At 40.6% G+C, this 16,261-nt stretch overlaps 1 protein-coding gene across 2 annotated transcripts in view; it reads right to left on the bottom strand.

Annotated features, from left to right (window-relative positions):
- The window catches only part of SULF1 (sulfatase 1), a 100,817-nt gene extending 85,217 nt beyond the window's left edge, over positions 1-15,600 (bottom strand). For both annotated transcript variants that reach the window (XM_069957493.1, XM_069957494.1), the window contains exon 1: positions 15,342-15,600. The gene's annotated coding sequence lies outside the window, so the exon portion shown is untranslated. The remainder of the gene's footprint in view (positions 1-15,341) is intronic.
- Between the last annotated feature and the right edge of the window lie 661 nt (positions 15,601-16,261).

Raw genomic sequence — 16,261 nt, 5'->3', positions numbered from 1 at the left:
TGCTTCTATTTAACTTACTGTGGCTCAGTGCCACTCCTCCCTGTGTGCTGGAAAAAGCTGGATCCAGTTCTGGGAAACTGGGAGAAGTTTCCCAGGACTGGATCCAACTTTTTACAGAACCTGGGGAGGATCGGCAGGAAGCAGCACTGAGTTTAACGGTAGCAACTGATGAGCGGATTTCCAAGATAACAAAGTGCTTTGCTTTGTTATTACTGTAAATTTGCTCATCTCTACTTATAGGCCATTTGTGCTCATTAGGAAAAAGGATATGCAAAGTATTTCTTTATACAGTATGGTGGCGCCAGAGAGCTGCTTTGTAGATCTTTTCAGTAGGGCGTAAACTATAAATGTTCCCATTGAGTGACAATCAGAAAACCATTCAAAACCATGAAAAAATGAAAACTGGATAACTTTTCCTTATACAGCGAAGAGCCTTAAAATAGTTCACACACAGACACATATACATTCATGGCAATGCAGCTGATTCTATTCGGTGGAGAACGGGTATTTTCTAGCTAGTGTACAATAATAAATGACTTGCCATAGAACATGCCAAGTAATATACATCACTATGAAAGATGGTGGTAGCTTAAGTTTGTTCATCTCAAAGTGATTCTTTAGTAAGACTATCTCAGACGAGGAACAATGTTTGTTTTTTACACAACAAATAACCACAATAACTTACCAATGACTCTATAATAGGTAATAAGTAGAGGTGAGCGAAAATCGAGTATACTCTAGTTTGTCCAAACCGAACATTCGACATTTGATTAGCAGAGGCTGCTGAACTTGGATAAAGCTCTAAGGTTGTCTGGAAAACATGGATAAAGCCAAAGACTATATCCATGTTTTTCAGATAGCCTTAGGGCTTTATCCAACTTCAGCAGCCCCAGCTAATCATATGCCGAACGCTCGTGTTCGGACAAACTGGAGCATGCTCGATATTCGCTCATCTCTAGTAATAAATAAAAAATTTTTTTTTGCCATCCTGTTGTCTGAGATTTCATGAAATTAAACTGGAACTAGGAAATATTACCAAATAAAAATGTTAAAATTTACTGATCTGTTGCACGGTCTGCTGATCTGGTGCTGATACTGCCGATCTGGTGCGTGAATGTAGCTTCACACGTAGCGGAATCGCAGAAGATTTCACGCTGTGAGTTCCACATCAAAATCTGTTGCGATTCCCAGTACTGTCAGTTTGTATGGGTTTACATACACGGAGCGGATTTTCATTCCGCTGCGAGTATGTAAACCCTCTCCCCCTTAACCCACCGTGGCCCGTTGAATACTTTACCCATCCGCACCTCCGCCTGCTTCTGTGGCTCCCAGCTCCTTGACGCCCAGCTCAGCACACTGATTGACTGACCGTGAAGTCAGGGAGCCACAGAAGCAGGCTGTAGTGCCGACAGATATCCATCATGCCACGGTGGGTTAAGGAGGATGGTGCTTTACATACGCGCAGCGAGTATGTACACCTATTCAAAATGACAGTACCGGGAATCGCAGCGGATTTTGCAGCGTGAAATCCGGTGCAATCCTGTACGTGCACCCTTAGGGCTGCATCCAACTTCTTCAGCCACAATAATCAAATACTACACACTCAGGTTCCCTCATCTCTGCTGGTGAGTAAAGTCACATTTTCCTCCCCCCATAACCTTTTCTGGTTACAGTTTAATTTTTAAAGTCTCAGACAAGTCCTCTAAATAAATCACTAGCTCTTTCATTTCAGCTGCTCTGTCCCCAAATGACCCTGACAATTTATGACTGAGATAAAGTTATACACTACAAGACTATAAACCTGTAACATTTTCCTCTCCAACATAAAAAAGCTGAATAATAATGGTAACATTTCTGGACTGGGAGAAAATCAACACCTTCTAGCTTCTGTAATCGACGATAAGTCAGGAGAAGTACAGGCTCTTTAGATCTAGGTTTGGCTTACAATATCTTTATGGTAAGCCTTAAGGCTTTAGAAGAACGAGGCTCATTACATTTTGTCACTTAAATCATATTTAAAGGAACCTACTGATATATTGTAGTATAGAGAACTGTATATACAATCTGAGGGGGAGGAGCTAGATAATGACATTTAAAGGGTATCCACCATTTAAAAAAAAACTTTTGATAAGTCATAGAGATATGTGAAAAGTTTGAATATTTTGGGGTCTGGGTGCTGAGACCTCCACCGATCACTAGAATAAGCCAGGGGAAGAGACAGGCTTTTCGCTTCTTTTCCCATCTTACTGCAGGAGACAGACTCTATAACAAGTCTATGAAGCCTATACAGGGAGGGGAAGCACTTTCCCCAGCCACTTACAATGCTCATTCTAGACACCAGTAGGGCTCTGAACATACAGAACGTTTTTTTAATGACCATGTTAGGCCATGTTCACACAGCATTTAACAGCGTTCGTTGTATAGCAATGGACGCTGTTACACTGGCGGCCGACAGGCTGCTTTCAACTTGTTCCTGCAGCCGATACCTCTGTATCAGCTGCAGGAACGTTCTTCTTTTACAATTGACTTGCGGGCACCGTCGGGTGTGCCCGCAAATTAATTAACCATTTATTTCATTGCAAAGTGCGGCCACCGCTGCACTTCTTTTTGTGTGAACAGCTATTATTTCCGGATGCTACTCATGGGATGTACATTATTTTAACACCCGTTCAAAAGATGTGTGAACACAGCGGGCGGCATTCAATGCAGTGCTGCCCCTGTGGCATTGCAATCAGCGTCTGTTCTTTACTTAGAAAGGATGACATAAGCACGTTAAAAAAAAAAAGATCTGCTTTGATCTTTTTATTTTTTTTTCCAATGGAAGTCAATGGAAAAACAGATCCAAACAAATGCATCCATTTTTTCATCTGTTTTGACCAATAAACAGATGCGTTAAATGGACTGGAAAAAGGCAGTGTAAACCCAGCCTAACACCAAAGACAGAAGTCACATGCCCTGCCCTCTCCAGCCATACTAAACCTAATTATTATTAATTTAATTGTTATTACTAATAGTTATACCCAAAACTAACCTAAAAAAATAAAAACCCACAAAATAAAATTACTTATTTCTTAAAAACCCAGTAAATAACACAACTTTCAACACCTTGAATTCTGGAAAGTTTTCCTCCAATCCATATGCGCTAGTCAAAGCTTCTGTCCTAGCGATAAACTTTTATTAACAAGTGCCCTATGCTGTAAAAAGGTGTCTGGGTTTTAATTATATAAATCTGTTTAGAATGTGACCGGCTCCCTCTTAGGTTACTGCAGCCAAACTAAACATTTAAGTGATGTTTATAGGTCACACTTAGCAATTTTCCTTGAAAACGTATACCTCCCACATGGAGGTGTCACTATATCTTGCAGTAAATGCTAAGTAAATATATCTGATATTTTTACAGTCATCCCAGCTTTGATGTTCTTTGTCCCAGTGCAGAACACATAATCATATATAATATTTATTAATGATTATATTTTATTATTTAGTCTATATTTTGTTAATCCTTAAGGCTAAAATGGCTAACATGGTAGAAGCTAAAATAAAAAAAAAAACAACAACAATATTCATGGCGTCCCTGATAATCTTTTGTTTCATAGCTGCAACTAATCACTGACAGGGAATTTGAAAGACGAGTATTAGTTATTTTTATTTTAGAATACTCCTAGATACAAGTAGCATTGAAGGCAAGCAAGAGCTTCAACATGTCCAGGAGATAAAACCTGGCTTTATTTAACAGGTGTGGTTACAGCAAACTGATATAGATGACACACCCAACACAACTGATGCCAACGTGTTTCGGAAACATCCCACTCTTAGTCATGGCCCTGACCAAAATGCGTTGGCATCAGTTGAGTTTTATGTGTTTCCTCTATACCAGTTTGCTGTAACCACAGCTGTTAAACTAAGGTTTTATCTTTATCTTCTGGAATTATTTGTTTGCCTCCTCTACAAACTGGCTTCTGATTGGCCTGTTATGTGACCCCCTTATTTACTTCTGATTGGTTAGGATAACTACTGAGGCCGAAGGAGAAGGAAAATGCGAAAAGAGGGGGTACCTGTAGTTGTAGCCCCACCAATTAGGAAGGGGTGGCGTAGAAATAGAGAGTAACTTACCAAACTGGGAAAGCCCCTTTATGAATTGCATTTGTTGCCTAGAATTATGGATGTAACTATAGCTGTCACAGCCATAGCACCTGCTATAGGGCCCAAAGGATAAAGGAGAAGCCGGAGTAAATAAAAGTTTGCAGACAGGGACAAGGAGGAACATAATAATCAAACCTTACTCAACTCTCCCCGTACCTCTATAGCGATATCTCACTGCTCCACAGTCCCTGGCTCTAGCAACGTTGTGACTTGGATGATGGAAAACCTGCTCAGCCAATCAGTGACCGGGGCGGGACACAGCTTCAGTCACTGATTGGCTGAGCTGGCAGTCCATCAGCCAGGTCGGGCATTTTCCCACACGTTGTGATGACATCAGAGGAAAATGAGTTCTGGTGAGGATCCTGGAGCCTGTGACGTGGCATGTCTAGGCAAGGGGAGAGGTAAGTAGTGCTTGATTATTATGTTTCCCCCCCTGCCCCTGCTTGCAAATATTTTCTCTGGACATCTCCTTTAAGGTCCCCTCTCATCTGTAAGGACATTGTAACCTTTTAATAGGAAAAGGTTTCTGTTATGTTGGCACTACTAATACATGGATTGTCTGATATACTGTATGTTGCTATTATCTATGCTTTTGATTATTGCTACTTACTCTATCATTGTTTCACTTTCTTGATATCATATGATAAGGGTTCATCTCGTTTTTTCCTATGAATCCTTGCTGTGCCACTGCCTTGAATATGAAACTATATTCTATGTCTGCCTGTGTGTTATAGTACAGGGTTCACTGAACTCAACGTCCTTTACTTCTTCAAAGTTGTCAAAAATCGTTGATTTAGCTTCCCACCCCAAAGGATCATAGACGAGAACCACCCACTAAGCAGAAACTAGACAGAAAGGATTGGGAGACTGTAGACTCAGCTTATACTCTATCCTCACTGAGACATGTGCCCCTGGGCTTGTCAATCAATCACCCTCCCAACTGGCAGAGTACGTGGCTAATATCTTGGCATTAAATAGTTCCAAAAATAAAAATTGCATAAAAAAACTACAAAAAATAAAGTTGCGTGTTTAGTCATTCTCAATGCATTTTATTAAGACTTGTCATGGCTGTTTTACACACTTGCTAGTAACAGAGAAGCACATGTAAGGAATGCCGAATCCCCCATAAATATTTCGCCTGAGTGTTCACCACCTGGAACAGTAAATTATTCTTTGACAATAAGCTGGACTTCCCCAGAGGCAGCGCCATTTAACTGCTTTATTTATTGCACAGGGGGACAATTACTTCATTTCTTTTAAGTTCACACAACAGCTTTACTGTAATTCCTTTAATAAATCTCAAATAAGTGTCTTTTTGTTTTCTTCTCAGACCTCGAGACTGGATTATGTGTTTGGTGGCTACATTAGGGAGAACATGTGGAGAGCACTATTCCTGGACATTGCTACTTGAAGGCAGAATGACTTCACCGTTATATAACACACAAAGCCGTGAATAGTCACATATTGTAATACTGGGAAGAAGGCGTCCAATAGAATTTATTATAGATTTTTTAATTAACTTATTTATCCTACTTTCCCAAACATTGATATTATACATAGGAAAGGTGTGAAAATAAGGGTAATTTAAAAAAAAATTCCTTTAATCAGGAATTTTTATATATATATATTTTTCTTTTTTTTTCTTTTTTTTTTTTTTAAGAATTCCTTTAATAAAGTATTGCAGCATAAAACTAGTCAATGATTTTATTTAGGCTAGAAAGGCATCTAATGTGTATGGGGTCCTACCAAAGGTTACTTTGACAGCAGGCGTCAGGGGAGATGAGGAATGAGCAACTGAATTTCAAGTGTATGATCCTTCTGTTCTAATGGAAAAAAGCCACTGCCTGAGGAGTCTGACAGCTGCTCATGCTCCCCATTCTCAATTAAAAACATATGCACACGTGACACAGCTAATAGGGCAATCGGGCAAGATAATGGTCATCTGAATGAGTATTCAGCCAATTTAAAGGGGTTGTCCAGGGTTTTAGCAAAAAATAAATAAAAAAATTATATACAGCTAGGGGTGAATTAAAAATAAAAAAGTGATACTCACCTACCCTGCAGCTGTCGTTTTGACGTCTTCCTGTCCCCGCTTCTCACTTTTTTCCTGTTTCCTGTGACTTGTCATCCCTGCAGGAATTGGCCTGCTCAGCCAATTACAATACACAGCAGCCAGTGAGTAGCTGAGTGGGCAGTTCTTCTGAGTGGGCAGAAGTGTTGATGAATAGGAGTTGTCAAAACAGCAGCTACAGGGGATCAGGGCTGGTGAGTATAATTTTCTCCCCCCACCCCATAAATATATGTATAAAAAAAATTATCAATTATAAGACCCCCACCTGCTAAAAAAAAAAGTTGTAGCACTAGCAAACTTTTAATATTTTATTTTAAGTTATTTTCCTGAAGTGTCTGTGTCCCATAACTGGTTGATAATCCAGGACGGCTAGCTGGTTCTATTATTTCTGAATGAAGAATGAATGAATGCAGGAAATGCACTGTACAAAATTAAAACTGCTATAAATCATTATAGCAAAAAAAAACAAACAAAAAAAGTCTGGGCACTTGTAATAATTTGACCACTAGGGGCAGTGTTCTTTTTTTTTCTTTTTTTTTTTAAGTAAAATCTATTTGATTTTTCTATCGTACACGGTTAGGGTAGGTTCATACAATGTTTATCTTAAAAATGTGTAAGAAAGATAAATCAAAGATAAATGTAAGATAGCATTACTAGATGTAGCCATTAAGCAATGTATATTCGTTCATAGCAACTCAAACATGCTATATTATAGGGATGTTCTGATGAATGAATTTCAAGGCCTATCCATTTTTTTTAAATAAAGATTTTTATGGCTTATCTAGTGAATATGTCACAGTAGGCATTAGTCTAAAAGCCACTTTAGTCTGAACCCTTACAAGGGCAATGGAAGCCATCCAAATGCTTAATAGCGGGAGCATCCATACAACATTATTCTGACGTCTGACTTTAGCCTTATGTAACTAAGCAAATCCCAAACCTTCCTGTTTTGTCTGGTATCCAGGAGTTCCACATAAAATTATAAGCAAACAGATATGGCCTTGGTTCCTTAAAGAGGACCTTCAGCCAACCTCCCAAAAACGAGAGAAAGGAAGGAAACTGTCCAGCACATATATCCATATAAGACTGGTTCTTTATTTAAGTTGAATCCATTAAAAATTACATCTTAGTGAGCAGAAAATTGGTGGATCCAAGATAGCTTAGGCAGACCTAAATTTAATAAAAACATAGAAGATAGAACACGACCACCTGGTCCATCTAGTCTGCCCTTTTAGTATTTCCCTTCTTACCCATCTGACTATTAACTACAGAAGAAAAATATTCTTTAATGGTGCGTTCACACCTACAGGATCTGCAGCTGATTTTCTGCAGCAGATTTCAGTTAAATAACTGAACACAGCATCAGATTTGATGCTGTGTTCAGTTATTTAACTGAAATCTGCTGCAGAAAATCAGCTGCAGATCCTGTAGGTGTGAACGCACCCTAAAGGGGAAATCTGGTGAAATTGTTTTATTTCAATTCAATGTGGCCGGGGTCAGAAAGTTATATAGATTTGTAATTTACTTCTATGTAAAATTCTCAAGTCTTCTGTTACTTGTCAGCTGCTGTATGTCCTACAGGAAGTGAGAGCAGTGTGTCAGACTGGAAAGAATACACCACTTCCTGCCGGACATACAGCAGCTGAAAAGTAGTGGAAATTACAAATCTATATACATTTCTGACACCAGTTGATTTGAAAGAAAAAAATGTTTGCCAGGGTACCCCTTAAAACAAAGTGAATAGACTCAAACACATATACAAACAAGCTTATATACTTAGAAGCTAATATACGTAGAAGAAGGTAATGGGTATCTACAGAGCCACCTACATTATTTAAAGTGAATGTTACGAGCGGTACATCCTTTTTTTTTCTACATGAATAGATTGGCACTGGGGCGGGGACACTGGTGCAGCGTTCCTGCACACGGTGGAGGTGGGCCTGCCGACCCCAGTGAAGAAACCCTCTGCCCTCTGTGACACGGCTCTATTAGAATCAATGGAACCATGTCACAGACGGGAATGTGGATCAGCACACTCGGTGAGCGGCGGCCCTGCCTCCAGTTCTTAATGTCGGACCGGTGCTTGGCAATAGACTGGCGCCGTGCGCAGGAACCAGGGGGCAATTAAAAAAAAAGAGCACGGCACTGGCATCCCCCTGTCTGTTCATGTAAAAAACAAAAAAACGATGTACAGTACCTGTGGTACATTCGCTTTAAAGGGGTAGTGCGGCGCTAAGAAATTATTTACAAAATAACACACATTACAAAGTTATACAACTTTGTTATGTATGTGAATGGCACCCTTCCTTGTGTTCCCCGAACCCGCCCATGGACCCGGAAGTGTAGTGCATTATACATACCTGATATGTGTCGACCCCCGCCCGCATTTTTTCTGACAGTGATATAATCTTCGGGAGGCCAGCCAACTCGCTCCTGCCGTCCCTCATGCCGGCCCCCCTCTGCCGCATCATAACTATGCTCAGCAGCGATTGGCTGAGCACAGTTATGCTCAGCCAATCGCGGCTGAGCACAGTTATGATGCAACAGAGGGGGGCCGGCATGAGGGACGGCAGGAGCGAGTTGGCTGGCCTCCCGAAGATTACATCACTGTCAGAAGAAATGTGGGCGGGGGTCGACACGTATCAGGTATGTATAATGCACTACACTTCCGGGTCCACGGGCGGGGGTCGGGGAACACAAGGAAGGGGGCCATTCACATACTTAACATACATTAAAAAGTTGTATAACTTTGTAATGTGTGTTATTTTGTGAATAATTTCTTAGCGCCGCACTACCCCTTTAAGCTCCAGAATAATCCCAGAGAGTAATGCTCACTGCCAGATATCCAGCTTGCGGCACGAGCGTGCAGACGGCTCACTTCGCACCAGTCGTGAGCATTTTGTGATGAAGGTAGCAATATGTCAGTGTCAGAAACTTACACATAAACCAGAAGACACATTAGTTCATTCTTGTATAATCCATGTGTTTTAAGTTGTGGCTTTGAATTTCTGTAACATACCACAATACAGATAAGCCCTGGGGAGATTATGTATTCCATAGCACTCAACTTCATTTTATCTCCTACAACCAGGGTTGCGGGGACTTTGTAATCTAATAAAATTCACCATATGCCTTACATTGAGTTACCAACTAAATAAAAAAGTACAAAAAAATGACAAAATCCCATATCAAGCGTTGTCTCACTGCCAAGTTGGTTTCAATTAACACAAGCTAAATGCTGTGGGGAACTGTACGCTTACAATGTATTGGTATGTTGCCTCCAATGACTGCATTGTATATACAAACCAACCAGAAATAAAACAGTATAAGGATTTAATAAATGTTAGGCTTTTCTAACCATGTATGCCTTCCAGTCAGAAAGGACATCAATTGGATCGCTTGATATATAAGTTAATAATTTATTTCTATAAGACTGAGATGTTCTACACTCTTTGAGCCTTCATGTTCAATGATAAGTGCAACTTCGCTATACTATAACACAGGACTGGCATCATCATCAAGCAATGCTGGGCAGATGCCAAGTCCTAATGGGCTTGGGTACCATGGCAATCTGAGTAAAGGCTTTTTATGGCTAAGGATGGGTTTACATACCGTGCGCATTATGACTCTGTCACCTAAAGACTCACTTTTACTGAGAATTGGCTCTCTTAAAGGGAGCCTGTCACCCCCCGTGCCGGGGTGACAGGTTCCCGACCCCCCGTTAGAGACCCCTATACTTACCTCATCGCGCCGGGTCCCGCTTCTGAAGATGGTCGGGTCCTGGAGATCTCAGCCGCCGCAGCCCGGCACGCGCGCTGAGAGATGAGTCCAACACCCATAGAGAATGACGGAGCGCTGGACTCTCCTGTCATTCTCTATGAGTGTTGGACTCATCTCTCAGCGCGCGCACCGGGCTGCGGCGGCTGAGATCTCCGGGACCCGACCATCTTCAGAAGCGGGACCCGGCGCAATGAGGTAAGTATAGGGGTCTCTAACGGGGGGTCGGGAGCCTGTCACCCCGGCACGGGGGGTGACAGGTTCCCTTTAAAGGGGTACTCCAGCGGAAATCTTTTTCTTTCAAATCAAATTTCAGAAAGATTTGTAATTTACTTCTATTTAAAAATCGCAAGTCTTCCCATACTTATCAGCTGCTGTATGTCCTGTGGGAAACGTTGTTTTCTTGTGCTCTCTGCTCACATCTCTGTCCAAGACAGGAACTGTTCAGAGCAGCAGAAAATACCCATAGAAAAACTTTCCTGCTCTGGGCAGTTCCTGTTTCAGACAGAGATGGCAGCAGAGAGCACTATGTCAGACTAGAATAAATACACCACTTCCTGCATGCAGGACATACAGCAGCTGATATGAATGGGAAGACTTGAGGTTTTTAAATAGACGTAAATTACATCTATAAAACTTTCTAAAACCAGTTGATTTGAAAGAAAAAGTTTAAATGGATAACCCCTTTAAAACAAAGCCTTCTTTAGAGTAAAGGTGATCTATACAATTAGATTATATAAAACATGCGGCCCTAATAGTCATGTTAATAATTTACCAAGTAAAGGTGTTGTACAACCTTTAAATGTTGGTGTTCAGCTTCATGTCATGGATCCAGCTATTGAAACACTAGACAACCTCACATTTTTCCTACAGTGGCCACTAGTGGAGGAATGAGGTAATGCAAGTGTATGGTCATTCATATAGTAAATCATATAAGTAGTTCTACCTTATTTTTGTATAGAGCGCCTTATAAGCCAACAAAAGGATATCCAAGGCAGTGCCCCCAGCTCACTTTGACATGGATATGGCCCTGTAGGGCACATTGTAAAAGGGCAAAACCACTTGTAACTATGATAATCATTCCAAGCATTCAGTAAGTATACCTTACATATATTCTTCCAGGATGGTCTAACATGGGTTGTAAAATGCAGAGCACATCATCTTTCTGGCCATACTTTACGTGCTTATCTAAATTTTGCTGTCATGTGTTACTTTGCTTCTATGTCAATCTCAGTGAAACTGCAGAAAGCTATCTGAAATTGAATATGTTCTTTCTAAGTAAGATTGACAGAGACTTAACCACTAATAATGTGATATCACGAATTGAAATACCAGTCTCCTGGAGACAATGCTGGGCGCATAGCTGACACTGTAACTCAAGCTCCAGGTATGGATGAATGTGTTCTTACTACATGAAAATCATTATAGGAGACACAACTAAGCAGTAGTCTATGGCTAATAAACATACTGGAGAAATTAGATATCTAACCTATACACCATGGAGGGATCTAATGTACCCTTTAGTGGATAAGGAGGTGACATTTGGGATTTAGTAACAATGTAACAGTATTGTCTCAGAGTTGACCATTGTTCTATTGAGTGTAAATATTTGTCTCTATATGTATCTGGTGTATTTTAATTCATTGACAAAGCCACATGCTTTTATATATCAATCAAAATCATTGGTGTTGGCAATGGTCCTAACCTGGCTTTTGTGAGCACAGAATGTAAGAGAGCTGAATGGGTTGGAATGTCGGCTTGGACAATAATACAAACTAGTGAAAGAACTCATACTTTGAGGCAGGAACAATGCATGGGAGAAATTTGGAATGTATAGTTTGTATAGCTATTACTTATATGATAAAAAAGAAGGCAGGCACCATATATACCAATGGCGGTGTTCACTATACACTGCCTTTCCGTTTAATAGATGGAGAACCAAACATTATTGGTGTGAGATAGTCATTGGAATATTGCAGAATGTCTCTCTGCATGCTCTCTACTATGAACTTATGATGGCTATAGCACCCGGGGAGGGAGAGGGGCACCAATCAGGTTGTTCTCATTCCCCAATGGGTGGAGGGAACTTAAGCAGGGCTCTTGGTTTCCACAGGCTTTGCACCATGAGCACACAAAGAAGCAAAAGCAATAGAGCATTCATCAATCCTTTCTTCTACAAAGAATGGGTAAACAGGGCAAGTGAACAAGTGTTGGGCCCTCTGGGCCTGGAAGGGGGAGCGAGTCACTAAAAAGTTGCATAGCCATATCTATCTACCTACCTATCTATCTATCTATCTATCTATCTATCTATCTATCTATCTATAATTTATTAATTATTTTCCCCATATACAGTAAGATTTATATAACAGAGATACTTTAAGTACAGTACAACAGGATAACCATATATATATATATATATATATATATATATATATATATATATATACACACAATCGTGCAATATATAAGAGATTGCAATCTGTTGCTCCCTGTAAACCAGCAGACTAATGTGTTCCTACAAAGGAAAGCTCAAAAAAGTCACCACAACCCCTACCTTATCTACAGTCGTGGTACAGTTGTATGATCTAAAAGGTAATATAGTATAATCTAATAGCTTATATTCTCTATATACAGTTATATCCAACTGCATAAGTCAGAAACTACATGCACCCTAGGTATCCCAAATTCTGCATAAGGAATGAAATGGTCAAACAAAAGGGACCATGTTATATACTGGAAGGTGAAGTATAATATGCCAAGTATTGTCTCGGACATACTGTATAGCATAGTCCTAAACATGATGTGCAAAGTATGTCATCCACCAGACCACATTACTGACTTTGTTCTGTAGCTTGAATGCTATAAACCTATATAGCAGGGGTAAGGAACCCTGGCTCTCCAGCTGTTTCCAAAGCTTTGGCTGTCCAGGCATGATAGGAGTTGTAGTTTTGCAACAGCTGGAGAGCCAAGGTTCCATACCCCTGCTATATAGCAATGTCCCAGTATCTTTTACATCCACTGAGAACAGTAGAACTGGGGCATGTATAAGCAATCCTTTATTACAAAGCATGATGTCTATACATGACCCCAATTTCACAGAAAACTATTTTTCATGCACCAAACTCTGGCTATAATATATTTGATAGAACATGTAGTTCGGATTATCCCAGTGTAACACAATGGGGACATTTTATTCATTTTTCACCTCTGATAACACTTGTCATTTTCCCTTGCATTGCAATCACAAGTAGCCCCTAAGCCATACAGAAACAAGCCCTGACACAGCGAGAGGAACCCATGCAGGTATATCCAGTGACAGGCATAAATAATACAGCTGAATTACCTGTACGGCTTAGGTAAGATGTCACAGTCCATTTATTCACACAATGTTATTTCTGAATAATGAAACCTTGGGGATTTGGTACCAGGGTCCCCAGAGAGCAGCTGATCTTGTTTAGTAGACACCAGCCAACTTACATACACAATACATACAACATAATACATACACATACATACATACCAACATACACAATACATACACATACACAATACATACAACACAATACATACACATGCATACCTATATTCACAATACATACACATACATACACAATACATACACAATACATACAACACAATACATACACATGCATACCTATATTCACAATACATACACATACATACATACATACATACATACATACACAATACATACACATACCTACATACACAATATACCGGCCTTTACACAGAAGACACCAGGTAGCAATGTTACTCTGCATACAATTCACTGCATATCGGTCTACACAGCAAGCCAAGATATGAGAAGCCCAATGGCTGGGATGGAGTTAGGAAGTAGATAGGAGGCATTGTTAGCCACAATTTACACTTTACAGTAAAGTAAATAAACACATCATGAAGGCCTCTTGAGTCCGATGATTTGTGGTCGGGGACATAATACTATAGTAATGATGTGTAAGGCCTAAATACTGACTGTTTCCTTTCTGCCCAAGTGTCATTAACCCTTACATTACAACCCTGTATTATATTCTAATGAAAAATACTGTAACTAGTGCATGTACATCAATATGCATTGCAGCATTTAAGGACTATCACCATATGTACACGATATAGATAGAAAGATAAATAGATATATAGACATGTCACACAACTCAATTCAATGTGCTTTTACATAGGACTGCAGGTAAACCCAGGAATTATCTACAGCAGAGGTAGGGAATCTTAGCTTGCCAGCTGTTGCAAAACTACAACTCCCATCATGCCTGGACAGCCAAAGCTAACGCTTTGGCTGTCCAGGCATGATGGGAGTTGTAGTTTTGAAACAGCTGGAGAGCCAAGGTTCCCTACTCCAAGTTAATTCTGCTCCATAGATGTTGCTGGTCTAAGTTAGTAATTTGGCTAAGCTCACTTATAGCTGTTTTTTGCATAGGACTGCAGATAAATCTACTAGGTTATCTTAACTCAGCATTTACAATGTCCAGACAAATCACTTTTGCTATCTATCAAATCTAGATTCAGCAGCTATACATCAGCTCAATGTTTGATTTTACATAGGACTGCAAACAAACCTACCATTGTGGTATACAGTATCTTAACAATTCACCTATCTTTAGCAGTTGTAAATCAGTAGGGTGGCTAAACTCAATGTGGTATAAAATTGCTTGATTTTACATAGGACTGCAGATAAAACCCCTCAGGTATCACAATGCAAAAAGCAGGTTAGCACTCTAGAGCCACATCTGTCCCCATCCAATGTGACATCACAATTAGTAACCCTGCATAAAGACACCTCTGCTGTATCTATCCAGCTCGATGTAGCAGAGCTGAATTTGTCATTTGGCCCAGCACAACGTCACATCACAATGGATGGAGATTTATTATGATAAGTAACAAATCACTCACTACAACAATACTAGACATCTATCCCACTCAGCACCTAGGAGATGTCTTCTCTATATAAGAGAGTTTACAATGGTCTGTATTTAAATGGATAAAAAGTTACACAAAGTCCTGAAAGAAGAGACAACTCAACAACTTGGGCAGAAATAGTTACAAAGTATTCTTCTGAATAATTCAACAAGCTCTCCTTTAACTCTTGAGTGACTGAGCCAACAAATAATAAAGAAGCAGGGAAAGTGAACCTCTATGTAAAAAATAATAATAATAATAATAATAATAATAATAATAATATTGTGTATAGCCTCTATGTATATCCTTCCCTGGGGCTTGTAAGCAGAGACCCTGGGAAGAGTGAGAAGAGGCTGCCCCCTCCCAGCCAGAGCATGCACACAGCAGCAGCAGCATCCAGTAAGAAGACATTGGACTGTACCTGAAGAAGCTCTCCTGGTGTCTCCCCTTCACTGGCAGAAGACCACACAGCTCCAGCAATGCAGCCTCCCTGCTCTAATCCCCACTCCAACGTGATGACACTCTCTAACCCCAACCATCTGTTGGAACACGTCCTGCAGCACTCAGCACACTCTGCTATGTCAGGACAGGCTGCCCAATCCAAGCACTGGGGCTGGATGTGTCTTCTCTAGCTGCAGGTCTGCACACAAGTAACCTGAGATATGGAGAGGGGAGCTCTATAAGAAGAGTGTGAGTGAGTGAGTGGGAGGGAGGTGCTGCTGCTGGCTGGGGAAGGTACAGAGGGTGTGATCACATCTGATGGCCACTTGTGTGCATTCTCACAGCAACCCCCCCTGCCATCCCCAGGGACCACTAGGGACCCACACTAGCTGAAATCATTGGGGGGTCATTTCCTGTCAGGGACCTGCTTTTCTGATGCACAGGGCTGGGGGATTTGGGGTTATTCTTAGTAAGTTGGGTGCACTGAGCTCAGCTCTGAAGCCCAGCACCTCCCCTGGAACTTACTGCTGCCTGCATTCCAGGGAAAGCACCAGATGCAGCCTGGGACATGCACTCTCCAGTCACTGTACTGATTCAGTCACTTGCCACTATTCAGGGTTATCAGAGCTGGATGCACCCCTAAAATAAAGGAACAAATCTTTTTTTTTACACTATTAAAATTCTATCCACTTGTTATAGTCATAATGAGAAAGCTGGATGTTCATCAGTACAGAGCATTGCCCCCCAACCTGTTGCAAAACTACAACTCCTATCATGATAGTCTACTTTACTGATACAGAGGCTATTATAACTTTTACTGCCCCGCAGCTTTATTACTTGTTCCGAATGACATCATCCTGGTGATGTAACTAAGCATATTCATTGTTCAGATGAGAGGCA

Source organism: Dendropsophus ebraccatus, chromosome 2, assembly GCF_027789765.1.
Source record: "Dendropsophus ebraccatus isolate aDenEbr1 chromosome 2, aDenEbr1.pat, whole genome shotgun sequence".
NCBI lineage: Eukaryota > Metazoa > Chordata > Amphibia > Anura > Hylidae > Dendropsophus > Dendropsophus ebraccatus.
The sequence above is the reverse complement of the archived record's forward strand: the minus strand, read 5'-3'. Positions and strand labels throughout refer to the sequence as shown.